The sequence below is a fragment of the Hemitrygon akajei genome, chromosome 14 (genome assembly GCF_048418815.1).
Source record: "Hemitrygon akajei chromosome 14, sHemAka1.3, whole genome shotgun sequence".
In the NCBI taxonomy this organism is placed as follows: Eukaryota; Metazoa; Chordata; class Chondrichthyes; order Myliobatiformes; family Dasyatidae; genus Hemitrygon; species Hemitrygon akajei.
In genome coordinates, this window is record NC_133137.1 from 88,657,624 (window position 1) to 88,679,933 (window position 22,310).

The window sequence follows — 22,310 nt, forward strand, 5'->3', positions numbered from 1 at the left end:
CTTGGAACCTCAGTAAAGCAGTCAACGTAACCAAAGAACACACCCGTACGAAAGCTGAGAGGCTCAAAGAGAGCTTCTATCCTGCTGCTGTCTTCAGCAGATCTCTCATATACAAAAAAAATATTTATTTATTGAGGTACAGCGCAGAATAGGCCCTTCCAGCCCCTCGAGTCGCACTCCCTTAGCAGTCCTCTGACTTAATCCTACCCTAATCAAGGGGCAATTTACGATGAACTGCCAGCCGGTGCGTTCTTGGACGGTGGGGAAACCAGAGCACCCGGAGGAGAACGTACCGTACATGCTCCTTACAGACAGTGGCAGGAAGTGAACCCGTGTGGCTGGTACTATGGAGCATTGCACTGACCACCAGGCTACCGTGCCGTTCCTGATCTTCAGAAGTACGTCATCACACTTACGCTTTATTTGTACCTGCAATGCGTTCTCCCTGCGGCAAACGTGAATTTTTACAGCGCCAGTAATAAGTTCGGGGTTCAATTCCTGTCGCTGTCTGTAACGAGCTCTTACATTCTCCCTGTGACCGTATGCTTTTCCTCTGGCTGCTTCGATTTCCTCCCCCATTCCAAAGTCATACAGTCAAGGTCAGTGAGTTATTTGCGTACTATGTTTGCGCCGAAATCGTGGCGACACTATTGGGCTGTCCCGCACAATCCTTGCTGATTTGATTTAACACAAACAATGCATTTTGATATTAATGTGACAAATAAAGCCAGTCAGAAAAGCCTGGACACTGTTATTGCTTTCATTTTGTTCTATCTCAATGTACATCAGTGAGGGAGTCGAGGACCAGAGGGCACAGCCTGAGAATAGAGGGACATCTCTTTAGAACAGAGATGAGGAATTTCTTTAGCCAGAGGGTGGTGAATCTGTGGAATTCATTGCCCCAGACAGCTGCGGAGGCCAAGTCATTGGATATATTTAAGCAGAGGGTGATAGGTTCTTGATTAGTAAGGGTGTCAAAGGTTACAAGGAGAAAACAGGAGAATAGGGTTGGGAGGGAATATAAATTAGCCATCAGGCGGAGCAGACTCGATGGTTCGAGCAACCTAATTCTGCCCCTATATTTTATGTTTTTATACTTGGAATGATCTGTCTGGAAAGCTTGGCCATCAATTCCATCATTTAAATATTTGGCATATAACATGAAAAAGAGCAGTCCCACACCATCCACTGCTGAATACCACAAGTCACCAGCAGCCATCCAGAAAAGGTGCCCTTTATTCCCACTCTTTGCTTCCTGCCAGTCATCTAATCTTCTATCCATGCTAGTATCTTTCCTGAAATATCTCATCTTGTTAGTAGCTTCATGTGCAGCAGCTTGTCATCGGCCTTCTGAAAATCCACATATACAACATCCACTCTCCTTTGTCCATCCTGCCCGTAATTTCCTTAAAGAATTTGAACAGATTTGTCAGGCAAGATTTCCCCTTAATGAAACCATGCTGACTTTGGCCTATTTTACCCATGTGCCTTCAAATACCCCAAAACCTCATCCTTAATAATGGACTCCAACATCTTCCCAACCAGTGAAGTCGGGCTAACTGGTCTATAATTTCCTTTCTTCTGCCTCCCTCCAGTTTTAAAGAGAGAACTGGCATTTGCAATTTTCCAGTCCTCCGGAACCATTACAGAATCGAGTGATTCTTGAAAGATCATTACTAATGCCTCCACAATCTCTTCAGCCACCTCTTTCAGAAGCCTGGGGTATGGACCATTTGGTCCAGGTGATTTATCTACATTCAGACCTTTCAGCTTCTCAGGCAACTTCCCCTTAGTAATAGCTAGAACTATATTCATCTTTGCCCCTATGTGGTGAACTAGATATACCTGTCTGACTGCTCCTGTGGCTCCTCCCAAGACCCTGCTGACTACCCCTGTGGCTCCTCCCACAGACCCCTGTATAAAGGCGACTGTGGCCTGCTGCTCTCCCTCATTTTCCCCAGGATGTAGTGTTGTTCTTCAGTCAATAAAAGCCGATATCTCACTTCCTAAGTCTCGGCGTGAGTTATTGATGGTGCATCAATTTTATTGACTGAAAGTTACAACATGGAAACTGCTTTACGCCCAGAACGCCTAGACTTGGACCCCCGAGACCCTGGAGCAGCTCTTGCCTTTGAACACTGGCTGGTGTGCTTCCAATCGTACTTAGAGGAGGTTCGTGCCACCGACTCGGCTGTTCGGCACAAACTTCTCTTCTCGAGGGTCGCCCCAAAAGTTTATTCGTTCATCAGGGACATATCCACCTACGAGGAGGCGCTTGCCGCCCTCCGAAGACAGTACCTGCGGCCAGTAAATCCAGTTTATGCACGGCACCGCTTGGCAACACGAAAACAGCGGCCTACGGAGTCGACTGCTGAATTCCTCAGCGAGCTACAGATACTCGCGCGGGACTGTGACTGCAAAGCGCTCACAGCTGAACAGCATAAGGAACTCTTGGTCCGAGACGCTTTTGTGACTGGGGTCCGGTCAGTGTGTATCCGCCAGCGGCTGCTGGAAAAAGCTGATCTGACCTTACGCTCTGCGATAGAGACGGCCAGTTCGATAGAGGCTGCGCAACTGTACGCCGAAGAAGTCCAGCCGAGCGATTCCCCGGTTCCGAGCGAATTCGCCAACGCCGCTGCCAGTCGCGGTATCTCAAACCCCACGAATTCGCCAGGTATGAAACTCTGTTACTTTTGTGGGCTTCGGAAACATGCCCGGGAAAGCTGTCCGGCGCGCGGAGCGACGTGTTCCAGCTGTGGGAAGAAGGGCCATTTCGCCAAGGTCTGTAAATCTAAACCGCGCCCGGGGTCGAGCAGCGCCGCGTCTGAGACCTGGGGGCCGCCATTTTGCATGACCGGATGTGGACAACCATCTTTGCCGGCGTCACCAGGCCCCGCCCCCGACTCGCCATCTTGCATGCCCGGAAGTGAGCGGCCAACTTTGCCGGCGTCACCAGGCCCCGCCCCCGACACGCCCCGTTCTACGCTGGCTTCCGTGACCCTCGATCAAAGCGCCCCACACCAGCTCGCAAGGTCGATGATGGACATCCTGGTGGAGGGGCACAGGACTAGCTGCCTGTTTGACACGGGCAGCACTGAGAGTTTTATTGACCCGGCCACAGTGCAACGCTGTGGACTCGTGACACGGCCGGTCCGTCAGAAGATCACCTTGGCTTCAGGGTCGCATTCCACAGACATCCGGGTGGGTTGTGTAGCGACATTGGTGGTGCAGGGCACAGAATATCGGAACTTTGCGTTCCTGGTCATGCCTCGGCTGTGCGCACCTGTGCTATTGGGGCTGGACTTCCAGAGCCATCTCGAAAGTGTGACTATGGCATATGACGGGCCCCACCCACCACTCACTGTCAGGAATCCTCAGTTTGGTGGGACTTCGCCATATACTCCGTTACCACACGCACATACACCCCGAACCCCACATCCCGCCCAGCACCATGCCGATAGCTGTGCTGCTGACACTATTTGCAACCTCTCCACCCTCAAGATCCCTCCCCCATCGCTGTTCACCAACCTGACCCCCGACTGTAAACCTGTGGCAACTAAAAGTAGGAGGTACAGTGCGGGGGACAGGGCCTTTATTCATTCAGAGGTGCAGCGGCTGCTCAGGGAGGGGATCATTGAGCCAAGCACAAGCCCATGGCGGTCCCAGGTGGTCGTTGTTCGGACTGGGCAGAAAAATAGGATGGTTGTGGACTACAGCCAGACCATCAATAGATTCACGCAGCTTGACGCGTACCCCCTACCCCGCATCGCGGATATGGTCAACCAGATAGCTCAGTACAAGGTGTACTCGACAATTGATCTGAAATCCGCTTATCACCAGCTCCCCATCCGCCCAGAGGACCGCCCCTACACCGCCTTCGAGGCGGGTGGCAGGCTCTATCACTTTCTGCGCGTCCCATTTGGTGTCACAAATGGGGTCTCAGTCTTCCAGAGGGAGATGGACCGGATGGTGGACCAGTACAAATTGACGGCCACATTTCCCTATCTAGATAACATCACCATCTGTGGTCGCGACTGGTCGGACCATGACGCCAACCTCCAACGTTTTTTCCAGGTGGCCGATGCTTTGAACCTCACTTATAACAAGGACAAGTGTGTGTTCAGAACCACACGACTCGCTATCCTTGGGTATGTCGTGGAGAACGGGGTCATTGGCCCCGACCCCGACCGTATGCGCCCCCTGTTAGAACTCCCTCTTCCCACTACTCTCAAGGCCCTCCGGCGGTGCCTGGGTTTTTTTTCCTATTACGCCCAATGGGTTCCCCATTACGCAGACAAGGCCCGCCCCCTGGTCAAGTCTACCACCTTTCCCCTCTCTGCCGAGGCCCGCGCGGCCTTCAGCTGCATTAAAGGGGACATTGCCAAAGCAACGATGCATGCGGTAGACGAGACCATTCCCTTCCAAGTAGAGAGTGACGCCTCTGACGTCGCGCTGGCTGCTACCCTCAATCAAGAAGGCAGGCCAGTGGCGTTTTTTTCTCGTACCCTTCAAGGCTCTGAACTTCGGCACTCCACGGTGGAGAAAGAAGCCCAAGCCATAGTGGAAGCTATTCGGCACTGGAGGCACTATCTCGCCGGCAGAAGGTTCACCTTGCTGACCGACCAGCGCTCGGTTGCGTTCATGTTCAGCAGCCAACAGCGGGGCAAAATCAAAAATGATAAAATTTTGCGATGGAGAATAGAACTCTCCACCTATACTTACGATATCCTGTACCGGCCTGGCAGGCTCAATGAACCCTCTGATGCCCTATCCCGGGGACCGTGTGCTAGTGCCCAGCTCGACCAGCTGTATGCCCTTCATGCCCAACTTTGCCACCCGGGGGTCACCCGGTTTTATCACTTCGTTAAAGCCCGGAACCTGCCGTACTCCCTGGAGGACATCAGGACGATGACCAGGGACTGCCAGATCTGCGCTGAGTGCAAACCGCACTTCTACCGTCCTGACACTGCGCAGCTTGTCAAGGCCACCCGCCCTTTTGAGCGACTGAGTATTGACTTTAAGGGCCCCCTTCCCTCCACCGACCGCAATGTCTACTTTCTCAGTATTATTGACGAGTACTCGCGATTCCCCTTTGCCGTTCCCTGCCCCGACACTACTACCACGTCGGTCATAAAAGTCCTGCGCCAGCTCTTCACACTGTTCGGATATCCCTGCTATGTCCACAGTGATAGAGGGTCCTCCTTTATGAGTGACGAGTTGCGCCAGTTCCTGCTTGCTAGGGGCATAGCTACTAGTCGCACCACGAGTTATAATCCCCGGGGGAATGGCCAGGTGGAGAGGGAGAATGCCACAGTGTGGAAGGCCATACTTTTAGCCCTTAAGTCACAAGGGTTGCCGGTCTCCCGATGGCAGGAGGTCCTCCCTGAGGCACTCCACTCTATCCGCTCCCTGTTGTGTACGTCCACTAATGCCATCCCTCACGAACGCTTATTCTCTTTTCCCAGGAAGTCTGTCACTGGGACCACCCTGCCAGTTTGGCTGACGTCCCCGGGGCCAGTGCTGCTGCGTAAACATGCGAGGAGTAATAAGTACTCACCACTGGTCGAGAAGGTTCACCTCCTGCATGCTAATCCCCAGTATGCCTACGTGGTCTTGCCTGATGGGCGGGAGGACACGGTCTCTGTCCGCGACCTGGCGCCCGCCGGAGCAGCAGACCACTACCCCGAGCACTCCACGGTAACTATGCACCCTGTACCCGAGGTGACTCCGCACGCACCGTGCCCCACACAGACTCCGTATGCGTCTGTTCCAGGGACCTCGCTCACACGCGAGGGATCCCTGACACCTCCTGTTGGGACAGAATTAACCCACTCTCCGCCTCCGGAGCAAACACCACCTCCGGCACCTGTGCCGTCATCACCTCCGGCTCCTGTGCAATTGCAGCCGGAGCTACGTAGATCGCAGCGAACGATTCGACCGCCTGATCGACTTAACCTGTAAATATGCTTGGGAATTTTTTTTTTAAACAAAGGGGGGGTGAATGTGGTGAACTAGATATACCTGTCTGACTGCTCCTGTGGCTCCTCCCAAGACCCTGCTGACTACCCCTGTGGCTCCTCCCACAGACCCCTGTATAAAGGCGACTGTGGCCTGCTGCTCTCCCTCATTTTCCCCAGGATGTAGTGTTGTTCTTCAGTCAATAAAAGCCGATATCTCACTTCCTAAGTCTCGGCGTGAGTTATTGATGGTGCATCACCCTAATACTCTCAAATTTCTGGCATATTGCTAGTGTTTGCCACAGTGAAGTCTAATGCATAATTCTTACTAAGTTTGTCTGCTTTTTCTTTGTTCCGCCCCCCATTACTGCCGCATCAGCGTCACTTCCCAGCAGTCCAATATCTGTTCTCACTTCTCTTACCCTTTGTATATCTGAAAAAACTCTTGGTATCCTCTTTGATATTTTTGGATAGCTTACCTCATACTTCATTTTTTCTTTCCTTCTGTCTTTTTCTTATTTTTTTCTGCTTTCACCACTGTTTTACTCTTATTATATCCAAAAAATGTTTCATATCCACTTTGATATTATTGGCTAGCTTACATTCATACACAAGCTTCTCCCTCCTTATGTTTTTTCTTATTTGTCTTCTGTTGGTTTTTAAAAGCTTCCCAATCCTTCTTCCCACTAATTTTTTCTATATTATATGCCCTTCCTTTTGCTTTTATGCTATCTTTCACTTCCCTGCTCAGCCACAGTTACATCATCTCCCTATAGAGTACATCTTCATCCTTGGGATGCATCTATCCTGTGCCTTCCAAAATGCTCCCGGAAAATCCAGCCATTTCTGTTCTACCATCATCCTTGCCACTGTCCCCTTCCAATCAATTTTGGCCAGCTCCACTCTCATGCCTCTGTAATTCCCTTTACTCATTATAATACTGATACATCTGATTTTATCTTCTCTCAAAATGCAGGGTGAATTCTATCATATTAAGATCATTGTCTCCTAAGGATTCCTTCACCTTAAGCTCCCTAATCAAATCCGGTTCATTACACAATACCAAATCCAGAATTGCCTTTCCCCAAGTGGGCTCAGTTGCAAGCTGCAGTAAACAGATATCTTATTGGCATTATACAAATTCCATCTCTTGGGATCCAGTACCAACCTGACTTTCCAAATCTATCTGCATACCAAAATCCCCCATGACTATCATAACACTGCCTTTTTTACATTCTTTTCCATCTCCCATTGTAATTTGTACCCCACGTCCTGGCTACTTTTTATACTCTCAGCTTCTCAACTCTACCCACAAGGATTCTACATCTTCAAGTCCTATGTCACCTCTTTCTAAGGATTTGATTTCACGTGTTACCGACAGCCACTCCACCTCCTTTGCCTACCTGCCTGTCCTTTTGATACAATGTGTGTCCTTGGATGTTAAGCTCCCAACTATGATCTTCTTTTAGCCAACACTCAGTGATGCCCACAACACGTCATCCCTGCAATCTCTAACTGCACTACAAGATCATCTTCCTTATACCATATACTACATGCACTCAAATATAACACCTTCAGTCCTGTATTCATCACCCTTTTAGACTTTGATCCCGTGCCACTGTTCAACTCATCCCACTGACAGCAATTTTGCTTTGTCATATACCCATCCTTCCTCACATAATGAGGATGTAAATGCACACGTAGGCATGCATGAGTGGGAGCGTCCACAAGGTAAGAGGGGAGAAGGTTAAAGATGAAGTGAAGGGAAAGTCTTTTTTTACCCAGAGTGTGGTAGATGTTTGGAATAGGTTAGCAGTGGAAGTGGGCAGTTTTATGAAATTTACAAGGCTTTTAGACAGAGGTATGTGTAACCGGGTGACCATCGAATGCTATTCATTATCGTTAAAAAGTGTACTCAGGCACCCATCTGGATAATGCTAGAATAGTTGTCTGTGTCTTTAAGGGGAGGAGGTGATGTCATTACGCACGCCTGGGATAGTGGGGAGACCATTTGGCTTCTGTGGAAGAAGCTGGTGGGGCAATGGAAACGAGTTCCCCCAGGGGTTCTGAGCATGATGAGGAAAGGTGAGCATTAATTGACAATATCCGTGTGAATTCGTTTATGCTTGTTGGTGAATTGGGAATATCGGTAATTTGACATGTTTTACATGTGGATGCTTTAGATTTTCACGAGTAAAGATCTCGACGCTGGATAGCGTGGTTTGCAAAGTTCCTTACCAGCCAAGTAGGTCAGTCTTCATGTAATTTAACTACCAGGCAATATCTTGTAAAAGTTGTGCCAAAGTGTACCTTTTGTCTAACTCTATTGTATCATGACTGATTGTGAATGTAACAGCGTAATGGGAATGTTTAGTCTCTGTTTGGAAGTTCAGCACGTGTGTACTAAAAAGTAATAGACCTCTTAGATGAGATGTATTCACTTACATTTTTCGCTGCTATGTATAAGGTCCAGGGTTGGTGGGATTCTAATGTTGTTTGTATTGTGTTCCTTCAGAATTGCCACTACCATATTAGTACAGTATTAGTTTTGTGCGGTTTTCTTTGTATTTTTATACTGCATACGCAATTGGTTGATACACAAGTGTGCGGATCAAAGGTTAAGCGGAGATTGTAACAGCAGGACCTGATTGTAAAGTCGTTCGTTTTGTTTTAAGACCCTCCTCTGGCACTTAAACATCTAAAACAGATAAAGGAATTAAAAACCGAAAAAGTATTTTTTGTCCCCAGGCCACAACATATGAATACAACTAGCCAGCTGGTGGTGTAGTGGTATCAGCACTGGACTGCAAGGCGAATGGTCCCGAGTTCAAATCCAGCTGGCTCCTTGCACGCTTTCCATCCATGCTGGATTGAACATTGAGCTTCGTAAAAAAAAAAATAGTCAAATACTATGGAAGCAGCAAAAGTGATGTGGACGCACCACAAGGCGTGGAAAGGAACGGCAATGAATGCAGAGGGAATGGAGAGATACAGACGAGACACAGGCATGTCAAAGCTTATGGGAAGAAAGTAGGAGAATGAGGTTGAAGGGAAAAATAAACCAGCCATGATTGAAAGCAGGCTCAATGGACCAAATGTCCTAATTCTACTTCAACAGTCTTATGATCTAACATTTAGTATAAATTGGCATCAAGATCAGTACAGCATTGAGGCCTGAATGGCCTGTCCAGTGCTTTAATGTTTTATGGTCTATTTATTAACTGCAGATTCTGAAAGATCATTAACCTTTTGGACACTAATTATTGCAACTTTTGGGCTTATACAAGGGTGGAAAAGTTATTGTGTGAGTAATATAGCCCTCACAATACAGCCAGACCATTAGCCTGAAAGAGAATTTGCTCAGATAAGACATTGTCATAGCCTGCAGTATTAAATCTCCTACCATGCATGTTGCTAACTTACGATATGAAAACAATTGGAACCAAGATGAGGATGTTACAGATTACTTTACAGGAAGTAATTAGGACAGATAATCACAAACACCTGTAATCTGCAATCATTACACTAATTTGACTCGAGATTCATATTATGATGATAATTGGTTTCCAAGATGATCTCCATCATATGCTCATAAAAGCATCATTATTTATCGGGTTAATCAACACCTGCTAAGGATAATTGCCTATCTTATGAATTACTTCAGATTCAAAAGGGTTGCGTCTGATGGATAAACCAAACATCATTCTGTTGAAGATTGTTCCTTGTCTACAAAAACCTTCATTAAATAACATTTCCATTATTATTAAATCCGGCACAGGTAAAAATCAGCATGACGCAGCACAAATGGCTAGGATAGATTTGCTATGTAAGATCACTGACCTTATAAGGAACAAGAGGCAATGGATAAGTATTAGCTTCATCTGTCACATACACATCGAAACACACCGTGACGTACGCCTTTTGTATCAATGGCCAGCACAGTCCAAGGATTATGCTGGGAGCAGCCCACAACTAGGTCGCTATGTTTCCGCCACCTAAATAGCATGCCCACAACTTACTAACCCTAACGGTACATCTTTGGAATGTGGGAGGAAACCCACCCACTCACAGGGAGAACGTAAAAACTCCTTCCAGATAGTGGCTGGCTCTGTAACTGCGTTACACTAACCGCTATGCTACCCACGTGATTGTGAGTAACCTGCGTTCTCTAGACTGACTGTATAGAGCTACATCTTTGTTAACACAAAGCTGGCCCGTTACTGGTACTGTGCATAGAGATTCAAACTGCACCTCTTCAGAGGGGCGCTTTAGACAGGACCAGATTATATAAGTATCTGCACATTTGACATTAATATGTTTAACAATTATTCAGAGTGGAGAGGGTGGTCTCTTACTGTTAGTCATCCCATCTCTGCCATCAATGAATTAGACAGAGTATAGGAGATTACAGTACAGGATGAGACCATTCAGCCCAAGATGGGTTCCACACTAGTTAAACTAGTCATTATTGGTATTGGTTTATTATTATTATACAAACCAAGATAGTGATACAAAGATGCTGCCTGACCTGCTAAGTTCCTCCAGCATCTTGTGTGTGTTACAGAGGAAAGCTAATTGTGTATACTGTTCACACAGATCCAGTCGTTACACAGGTACTAGGCCAAGGAAAGACAATAACAACACAGAAACATTTGCAAAGCCTGCAGAGGGAGTGCAGTGCAGGGAAACAATGAAGTACAAAATGGTAACGAGGTAGATTGTGAGGACAGATGTCTGCTGTATCTTACAAGGGATCGATTCAAGTGCACGGTAAAAGTGGGGTAGAAGCTGCCTTTGAGCCTGGCGTTAAGTGCATTGAGGTTTTTGCAGCTTCTGCCCGATGTCTGGGGTGGATGAGGTTTCTGATTACGCCGGCCACTTTACTGATGTAGTGAAAAGTGTAGAAGGAGTCCATGAAAGGGAAGCAGGTTCCGTGATATGTTGAACTGTGTCCATAATTTTCTGCGGTTTCTTATATTACATGCAGAGCAGCTGCTATACATGTATTTATGTACTTAGTTAGTTAAATTCCTAATTTAACTAAATTCCTTCCTATCGTTCCACCCTTTGCACATTTGCTTGCCTAAGAGTCTCTTAAACACCTCATGAATTTTAAGACCACAAGGCCATAAGACATAAGAGCAGAATTAGGCCATTTGGCTCACCACTCTCCGTCTAAAGGAATTCCTCCTCATCTCTGTTCTAAAGGGACAATTTTGTATTCCGAGGCTGTGCCCTCTGATCCAAGACTGGACCAGAGGTTCTACGCAGTGCCTCAACCAATATTTCTCCCTCAATCGACATAAAGAAAAAGGTAGATGAACTGGTCATTAGCACAAGGCTTTAGTGGGGGCTCAATGTGTGCAAATTGACAGCTGATTATCAGGACATCCCTGAAGGGATTTCCCAGGACTGTGGCCTTGGTCCAGCCATCTTCACACAATCTCACATCAAACTGGGGATAGTCAATTCCATTCACACCTCCTCAGCAAGCGAAGTATTGCATATTTAAGTCCTGGACTACATTCGAGCATCGGCTGATACTTGGCACGTATGTTTGACCATAAGACCATAAGGAGAATTAGGCCATTCAGCCCATCGAGACTGCTCCACCATTCAATCATGACTGTTTTATTTTCCCTCTCAACCCCCTTCTGCTGCCTTCATTGATGCCTTTACTAATCAAAAACCTATCAACCTCCACTTCAAATCTACCCTGTGACTTGTCCTCCACAGCCGTCTGCGACAATGGATTCCACAGATCCACCAGCTTCTGGCTAAAAAAATTCCTCCACTGCTCAGTTCTAAAGGAACATCAGCCCATCTACATTTTTGTGCAAATCATTTCTATGTATATCCATCACAAACAACAGAGCTCCCAGTGCTCATCTCTGCTGCACACCTCTTGGTCACAGACCTCCAGTCAGCATAACAGCCTTCCACCATTCCCCTCTGCCTTCAATGGCCAATCCGGTTTTGAATCCGAGTATCCCTGATATAAGCATTTTCATTGCAGAGTTAGATAGATGTCAATTATTTCAGCACGCGTGGTCAGTAACGATCCAGCAAGGTAGTGTAGTGTTTTACATTGCTTGCGACGCAGGTTCAGTTGCTGCTGCTGTCTGTAAGTATTTTACATGTTCTCCCTGGTGAATATGTGGGTGCTCTGGTTCCCTCCCACAGTCCAAAGATGTACGGGTAGAGTTAGTAAGTTGTGGCAATGTCACGTTGGTGCTGAAAGCGTGGCCGCAATTGACGGCTGCGCCATGTTAATGCAAAAGATGCGTTTCACTGTGCGTTTTGATGTTTCGATGTACACGTGGACAAATAAAGCTCATCTTTAATGATCTTTATCTCTGATGATCCATCCAGTTTGGCTGCACGCGGGGCCGGCGGCGTGCATCACTTGCGTTCAAGCTGACCTCTCGCGCAGGGATACGGAGTTCCTCTGTAGGAATTCATCCATAAACCTAAACACAAATCTACAGCCAGTTCATTAGCTCTCGACAACTTTGTGTAACGTGCTCTTAATTTGTAATAACCCAGAGATTATTAAAGATTTCCAGGCATCTCCCATGCATGGTCGCTTCTCCTTTTATTCTGAATTCTCATAGCTTCTCATTATTCTGTAGAGCAAAACGACCTATCAGTCAGGTAACGCTCCACTGATGTACCTGTTCGTAAATCACTCAAAGTCTCTTCATTTCACAGGACTGATGCGTTACAGTAAATGATTCCTTAACCTGTTACAAATTCATTTTAAAATGAGTTATGGATCACTTGCATTCACTTTAATAAATGGGCAAATTACAGGGTTGTGATTCAAACAAGCACTTCTGATGAGGTCGTAAACCAATGACAGGAACACCCGATACTTCATGCAGCTGGGTAGGAAGGGAGAATTGCGGCCTGCCGCTCGTTGCTGGCTATTTATCCTCCTGAACAGCGCAAGCTGGATGATGATTTTGGAAGGGACATCCTGCCCGTATTTCTGATTATTATGGACGTGCCTGTGAAGCAAGAGGAGTGATGAGGGCAAAATGGTTAAAAGAAAGGGTAATCACTGGTGTGAGAACAGTTTGTTAGAAGCAAAGTTCCCTCAATGGTTACTATATTAGGTACACCCGCTCGTTAATGCAAATATCTAATCGACCAATCATGTGGCAGCAACTCAATGCATAGAAGCATGCAGACATGGTCCAGAGGTTCAGTTGTTGTTCAGACCAAACATCAGAACGTGGAAAAAAATGTGATCTAAGTGACTTTGACCGTGGAATGATTGTTGGTGCCAGACGGGGTGGTTTGAGGATCTCAGAAACGCCAGACCTCCTTGGATTTTCACGCACAGCAGTCTCTAGACTTCACAGAGAATGGTGAGAGGAACAAGAAACATCCAGTGAGCTGCAGTTCTGAGGGTGCAAACACCTTGTTAATGAGAGAGGGCAGAGAATGGCCAGACTGGTTCGAGCTGACAGGAAGGCAGCAGTAACTCAAACAACAGTGGTGCGCAGAAGAGCATCTCTGAATGCACAACACTTCAAACCTTTAGGTGGATGGGCTACTGCAGCAGGAGACCATGAACGTACACTCAGTGGCCATTTTATTAAGCACAGGCGGTACCTAATAAAGTGGCCACTGAGTGTGTATAAAATGAACAAGCACGAGAATGCAAAGGGAATATGTGCCTTTAGTACAGAAATGAGGTGGAATTTCTTCATCCATAGGGAGGCGAATCTGTGGAATTCGTGGCCACGGACAGCTGAGGAGGTCAAGTCATTGGGTATATTTAAAGTGGCAGTTGATAGGTTCTTGATTGGTAAGGGTTTCAAAGGTCACAGGGCTATGGCAGGAGAATGGGGATTTAGAGGGATAATAAATTTGTCATGATAAGATGGCAGAGCAGATTCAATGAGCTGAACAGCCCAAGTCTACTCCTTTGTCTTATGGTCTTACAGTCCAATGGAATGTTGAGAAGACCACAGAAGCAACAGAGGCAGTAGGTTCTGTTGTATCTCTGTGTTGCCCCATCATTCAGCAAGACTGTAGCTCAACTGTGCTTCACCTCAGCTCCATTGTCCTTGCATATTCTGGGACGCATTTTGATTTGTCTGGTAGTAGGGGTTGCTTATGGTCTGGTATACAGCACAGCTACAAGGCTTCTGGCCCAACCAGTCCATGATGACCACAGCTAGTCCCAAATTTATTCCTTTGAGCCATATCTCTCCGAGTCCCACCCCTCCTTGTACCTATACAGCCCTGTGGCCCAAATTGTCCATGCCAATCAAGATTTTTTTTATTGAGATACAGAATGGAATAGACCCTTCAGCTCCTTCAAGCCTCACCATAAAGCAGTATCCCCCGATTTAATGCCAGCCTAATCACAGGATAATTTATAATGACCAACCAGTAGATTTTTGGAGGAAACCTGAGCACCTGGAGGAAACCCACACAGCCTTCAGGAGATATACAAACTCCTTATAGGCAGCGGTGGAAATTGACCAGTACTGCTGTAACCGTGCTGATAAATTAATAGAAAAGTCCACTTTCGCTCCTTTTGACCGTGTTTGGTCCAGATCCCTCTAGGCCTTTCCTATCCATGTATCTGTCCTGATAACTTGTAAATGTTGCTAATATACCTGCCTCAACAAATTCCTCTGACAGATCGTTCTAAACACTGACCACCGTTCAGAGTGGAAACTTTACTCTTCAAGCTCCTATTAAATCTCTGCCTCCTCACCATAAACTTATGCCCTCAAGTTCTTGCTTCCCCAACTTGGTGCATTCACCCTACCTATGCCCCTCATGAACACTGTGATAAGGAATCTTGTGTCTGCTTCCAAGGACTGTCTAATACTGCAGTCAGAAGTTGTTGGATCAGGAGATGTTATTATTCAGAATGTTCTTCGTAAGTCAAGAATGAGGCCCAAATCGTTATGGTTACAGCTGTTCTATTAGAAGTTCATCATGCAAAGTTCAAAGTTCAAAGTAAATTTATTATCGACCCGTGTGTGTATGTCACCATGCGCTACCCTGAGATGTATTTTCTCGCAGGCATTTACAGCAGAATGAAGGAATACAATAGGATCACTGAAAAACAACACACAAAGACTCGCAAACAACCGATGTGCAAAAGAAGACAAACTGCAAATCCAAAAAATACAAATGATAATAAATAAATAGATAGATAAATAAACATATAAACAGATAAATTAATGGACTGTTGGATAGATAGATAATTCTGAGAAAATGAAGTCTGAAGTCATTGAAAGTGAATCCATTTGCTGTGGAATCAGTTCAGGGCTGAGGTAAGTGTAGGTCACAGTACAGGTCAGACAGGGTCAAGACTGCATGAGCAGGGACAATTCAATTAGAGCTTCAGCACATTGGCATGTCTTGGAGGTATGTCATAGGGTCACAGATATGACATCAAAGCAAGTCAATGGGTCCACCGGGTCCACACCAAAGATCAAGCAAATATTTTGCACCAGTCCTACACTAACCTTTTTCATTCTCCACACAGTCCCATAACCTGCCCCCAATTTCTTTGACTCAGCTACACATCAGGGGAAATCTATAGTAGCCTCTTAATCTCTCACCCTGCCCATCATTCGACCTCTACTCCATGGAGTTTAGAAGAATGAGGGAGGACCTCATTGAAACCTATGAAAATACTGGAAGTATTGAAAATATTGAGCGGATGTGGAGAAGATGTTTTCTATAGTAGGGGAGCCTGGGACTAGAGGATGTCCCTTTAGAACAGAGATGAATAGAGATGAGGAAGAATTTCTTTAGCCAAAGGGTGCTGAGTCTATGGAATCCATTGCCATAGACAGCTGTGGAGGTCAAGTCATTGAAAGCAGTGGTTGACAGGTTCTTAATTAGTAAGGACATCAAACGTTACAGAGAGAAGGCGGGGGAATGGGTTGAGAGGGAAAATAAATCAGCCATGATGGAATGGCAAAGCAGACTCAATGGACCGAATGGCCTACTAATTCTGCTCCTATGTCATGGTCGTATGGTCTTTAGGACATGAACAGAGATCAGAGCACTTGACAAAGCATGTTCACAGCGAGAGCTTGCAAGGGGAGGGTCAGGACCGAGGCCAGCTCACTGGAAGTGTGAGGTAGCAGCTGTGTTCTCTGGGCCTCTGGGCCATTTACCTGGAACTGTCGAGGGGAGGCCAGCAAATTTCCTGCACTGGGAAATTTTTGAACATGATGCAATTCATGGTGGTGATGAGCCTCGCCACTGACATGTCATTGGTGAACTTTATGTACAGACTCTCCTGCACCTAGCATCACTTAACATACATACAATTAGTCTATGTCTATAAGCGAATCTTATGTATTCATACTTATTGTGTTCTTTAGCCTTATTGTGTTTATTTATGCTGCATTAGAACCAGAGAAACAATCATTTTCTTCTCCTGTGTTGAAGAACAATAATAAACAATCTTGAATCATGAATAAGCTTATAAACTTCTTCCAGGTGCATTGGTGCTCAACATATTGCATCTTCACAACATTAGAGCAACACCGATAACAGCATTCAAAATCCCAGGGCAATAGTTCAAAGAAGAGTCGAGTACCTCTGTATGGTGACATGCAAAACAATGTTTTTCACCGTGACAGTTACAAATCAATTTATCTACATTTATCACATCTGCCACAGAACTTCTGACCTGTCAAGTCAGAGTAGTGATTACACAGCACTGCTTCCTTCCTCTTCTCGGGAGGCTGGTTTTCATGTTGGACTGAGCTGTGTCCGCAACTCTACAATTTCAAAGTTCAAAGTAAATGTATTATCAAAGTACATATCTGCCATCATATATAAACCCCTGAGATTCAGTTCCTTGCGGGAATACTCAATAAATCCAATACTGTAATAGAACCGATGAAAGATCACACCAACAGGGCAGACAACCAGTGTGTAAAAGGTAACAAACCGTGTAAATACAACAAGAAATTTTAAAATGAAATAATAATAGTAATAATCCTTTCCTTCATCAGAAAGGCTAAAGCAATCAATTCAAATAGTGGAACCATTTCTGAAAGATAAAAACATGAACTTTGGACTGGATAAATGCAGAACATTAAACATAAAGAAAGGTGCAATAGAGTTCATAGAATACAAATCACAGCAGCAGGATACAATGCAACTGATGGATGAATGTGAAACATATTAGTACTTGGGATATCAACAAGGAAAGAAAATAGATCATAGTGTGATAAAGGGAAACTTTTGACAGAAATCAATTCAGGTCTCAAGAACATCTGCCAAACAGAACTCAACAGTAAAAATATAACAAAGGCTTTCACTATACCTATATTAAAATATTCTTTTGGAATAATATCTTGGTCTAAAACTGATTTTGAAAACTTACAAAAGAACTGAAATGACAAATTTCAGAAAACATTGTGTACATTTGAACATGCTTAGATTAACACTCCCTAGGACAGAAGGGGGAAGAGGAATAACAGACATTAAAAATCTACACAACAGTCAGATAAAACTTCTAAGAATATACTTTCATCAATGAAAACAGGATTCAGCACTCCACGCAAGCATTTGCAATTCTGATAAAAAGTACACACCACTAAACTTAAATAAGAGCACAACACAGAGAAATGAAGACATTATCACTATTGAAGAAAAGGGTAGCCAGCGGAGGAGCACGAACCTCCAGGGAAGACGTGAGCAGACTAGATGTTGACTAGGAAGCATCGAATGCCTTGCTCAGAATTGGAGACCTCTTCCCAGAAACACAAGGTTTCCTTGTGGCAATACAGGACCAGGTGGTTAACACAAAAAAATTATCAAAAATACGTAATAAAAGACAAACAAATTCATGATGATAAATGCAGAAAATGCCAAGAGAAATCAGAAACAATCCAGCACATTACAGGATCCTGCAACAGTTTAACTCAATCTGACCGCTTACCCAGGCACAATCACGTGGCAAACATCATTCACCAAAATCTTGCTTTAAGATACAAACTCATAAAATAAATCATATCTTACTATAAATAAGCCTGATCCAGTTTTAGAGTCAGAATCCTATAAAATTATATTACAGCCAAACCATTACTATAGATAGGACAATCCATAATAACCGTCCAGATAAAATATTACAGGATAAACAAGCTAGAACAACTTACTTAACAGATACAGCCATTCTAAACATGCACAACTTACAGAAATCAAGAAGGGAAAAACACCAGAAATATGCTGAATTAAAAGAGGAAATTGAAAGATTATGGAACATGAACAAGGTGTTACCAATAGTAATATCTACAACTGGTATCATCCCAAAGGCAAAACACAATGGCATTCAACAATTAGGGCTACACAGTAATATTTATGTAAATCTTCAGAAAGGCACAATATTAAACATTACTAAAATAATCCAAAAGTTCCTAGCAATTGACAAATGAGCATACTTGGCTATGCCATATCTCAAGTTTTACCAGCTTGAGCTGAGAAAATATAAATAATAATAATATAAAATAAGCAATAAATATCAAGAACATGAGATACATAAATAAAGACTGACAAAGCAACCATTGTGCAAAAGAAGACAAATTTAAAAATTAAAAATAATACTGAGAACATGGGTTGTAAAAATTGAAAGTGAGTGTATAGGTCACAGAATCAGTTTAGGCTTGTAGTGAGTGAAGTTATCCACCCCTTTCAGGAGCTTGGCGGTTGTAGGGTAATAACTGTTCCTGAACCTGTTGGTGTGGGACCTAAAGCTTCTGGACCTCCTGCATAATGGTAGAAGTGAGAAGAGGGAATGGCCTGGACGGTGGAGTCCTTGATGATGGATGCTGCTTTCTTGAGGCAGCACTCTTTGTAAATGTTCTTGCATTCTTGGACAGAGAAATTGCCATACAATCCTTGCACAGGAGCTTGGACTGGATGGGAAAAGGCCGCATGTGCACTCATCCCAGGCACACTCAGAACCAGTAAGGAGTGAAGCTTTCCCATGGTGAGGAGAGGGAAAGTAAGACAAAACACTACAGTGTCATATTGTCATAGATTCATAGCACAGAAACAGGCCCTTCAGCCCATCCAGTCCATGCTGAACTCTTACTGTACCTAATCACATGCACCTGGACCATAGCCCTCCATACCCCTCCCATCCATGTACCTATCCAAACTTCTCTTAAATGTTGTGACTGAACCTGCATCTACCACTCTGCTGACAGCTCAATCCACACTCCACACTCTGAGTGAAGAAGTTCCCCCTTAGGTTCCCCTTAAACATTTCACCTCTAGTTCTAATCTCACCCAACCTCAGTGGAAAAAGTCTGATTGCATTTACCCTATCTACACCCCTCATAGTTTTGTAGACCTTTATCAAATCTTCCTTCATTCTCCTACGATCAAGGGAATAAAGACCTAACCTATTCGACCTTTCCCTAATAACTCAGATCCTCAAGTCTCAGCAACATTGTAAATCTTCAGTGGACTCTTTCAGTCCTATTGATAACTTCCCTGTTGCTCCTCGGGTAAACAGGCAGAATATCATTACAACACTGCAACTGTTACAGAATGCATGTGCAGTTCAGGTGGTGGCGTGACAAGAGGGGGGTGACAATAGCCCCTACAGAAAAAGAATAAAACAGAACTATGAAGATTAAGTAATGTTGTTACTCACAAGCAGAGTGCAGGAACAGCTTGAGGAGGTGGTCATGATCTAAAAAAGTGATCACTGCTATGACACCCTAATGGCATTCGCAAGAAATTAACATGTTGAAAATCCTCTTACTGCACACTGTAAAAATAATGTTGTTAACATTTTAATATTATGAGCTTTGGAATGAAGACAAGAGGAAGGAGACAATGTTACACAATCAGAACTTTGCCTTGAAAGTTCAGAAGTTCTGGGGTGGTGTAAATTTTGATAATGTTGTTTATTATTGTTGCATAGAATATAAAACACTACACCACAGTACATTCCTTTAGTCCCACAATATTGTTCCACCCTTTTAACCTACTCTAAAAAGGCTCTTGATCCGGAGAGGACAGCTTCACTCAACTTCACTCACTCCAATACTGATCTGTTCCCATGAACTACGTTCAAGGACTCCATCTCGTTCTCAATATTTATTGTTTGTTTATTTATTAGTAATTCCATTTTTCTTCCTTTTTGTATTTGTACAGTTTTCTGTCTTTTGCACATTGGTTGCTTGTCCACCTTATTATGCATCATTTTTCATTGATTCTGTTGTGTTTCTTTGTGTTTATTGTAAATGCCCGCAAAAAAATGAATCTCAGGGTAGTATATGTACTTTGACAATAAAATTACTTTGAATTTTGAAGCTCAATTTTACATTCTCTCCTACATATAGCTCCATTTTTATAGAACATGCATTGAGGGACAGTGAAAAACTGTTTTGCATGCCATCCATACAGATAATTTCATCACATCAGTGCATTGAGGTTGTATAAGATAATGCAGAATAAATGGTATAGTTATAAAGATAGTGCAGACAGTAAGGTGCAAGGCCTGGATGAGGTAGATTGTGAGGTCATGAATCCAACTTATGGTACTAGGGGAATATTTAACAATCTTATGACAGCATGGAAGAAGCTGTCTTTGAGATTGGTACTACGTACTTTCAGATTTTGCTATCTTCGGCCCCAAGGGAGTGGTGGAGAAGAGAGAATGTCCAGGCTGGGTGGAGTCTTTGATTATGTTGGCCTATGTGACCAATGAACCAAACCACCTTCTTTATTTGGGGGGAAGGGTGCTGGAGAAGGGAAGGGACAATAGGGATGGACAATAAATGCTGGCATTGTCAGTGACATTACCAATAAAAATTGGTCAATTGGTTTACTGTTGTCCAATGAATGCTATGCATACAGATCATTTCATAACATTGGTACATCGAGGTAGAGTGGGCTTGAAGAGATATCCACCTGTTCCTCAGAATCAGATTCATAATTATTATCACTGTCTTAGACGAAGCATATGGATATGGACTAGGTAAAATTAGACACTGACCTCGGAGAAACTCCAGTGACAATTCACCTTGAGCGCATGGGTTTGGGAGACCTAATTATGGTAACTCACTGGACAAACTTGATTTATATGCTCTAGAGGAGAGGAGGTTCACCAATACTCTGATTGAAGCGTTTGAAATCCTGACAGTGTTGATAAGGAGGAACTATGTCCACTTATAAAGGAAGTGTCAACACAGGAGCGTATCTAAAATTAAATCTAAACTTGTTAAAGAAAAATACAAGGAGAATGGGAAAAAAACTTTCCACACAAAGGGAACGTGGGAAGTCCTGATGAAAAGCAGGAATCAATGATAACACAGAGGACAATATTCATATAAGAAGTAAGAAAATTGAGGAATGCCTTGTTATGGTGATGATTTTTTAAGGAGTTCTCAAAACAACAATGCAGATTTGATGGGCCAAATCACATACCTTATATCCCCATCAATCACTCACATGTTTATCACTGAACATCATTTAATGTGATTAGCCAACATGGTAATTCTACTATGGATAGATCATCTTCACATCTGTGAGAACATTGCTATAAATTATTGTGTCTTTGTTTTATCCCCCTGTAGGGCCCCTTTTTAACTTCTTTCAGGTTAGCTGCAGTGTGGGATGTAACCCAACGCACAGACAAGGATCCTTACAAAACAGGGTGGCTTGAATGTTTTTCCGTATCAACTTTCGTTCTTCTATTTCGGAATTTGATCATCACACTGGATCCTGGAGCGGCGGATGAGGAATGAATTTAAGGTAAATTCCATCATGGAGAAAATTTTATCCCATCGCTGGGTTTGACTGAAGGCCGAGAAATAGATTTAAAGTTTACTAACTTATGTATTTATTTCAAAAGATGTGAGAATCACGGGCATTCCAGCATTTATTACCCATCCCTAACTGCCCTTGGTGGGGTCCCTCCAGGACAGCAGTCCTTCTAGTGGGCTGTACTTGAGTTAGAATGCAGACAGGAGACAGAGAGTTTTGTAGCATGGTGTCATGATAGCACCAATAGGTTGCTTGTTTTATACAGAAAGTGGAACATCCTGCCAGGGCTGGTGGGGAGAGGTAGATACATTAGGGGCGTTTAAGAGACTCTTAGATGGGCACAAGGATGAAGGAAAAATGGAGGGCCACGTAGGAGGGAAGGGTTAGATTGATCTTAGAGTAGGTTAAAAGGGCCTGCACTGTGCTGTAATGTTCCATGTTCTATGATTGTATATACGTACATCAAACTTCTGAATATCAGACATGATATATGTTGTGAAAGTTGGTTTGCAGCAGCAGTATGAAGAAATACATAAAAAATTACAGTAGGTCACAATGAGAAATAGAAAGATC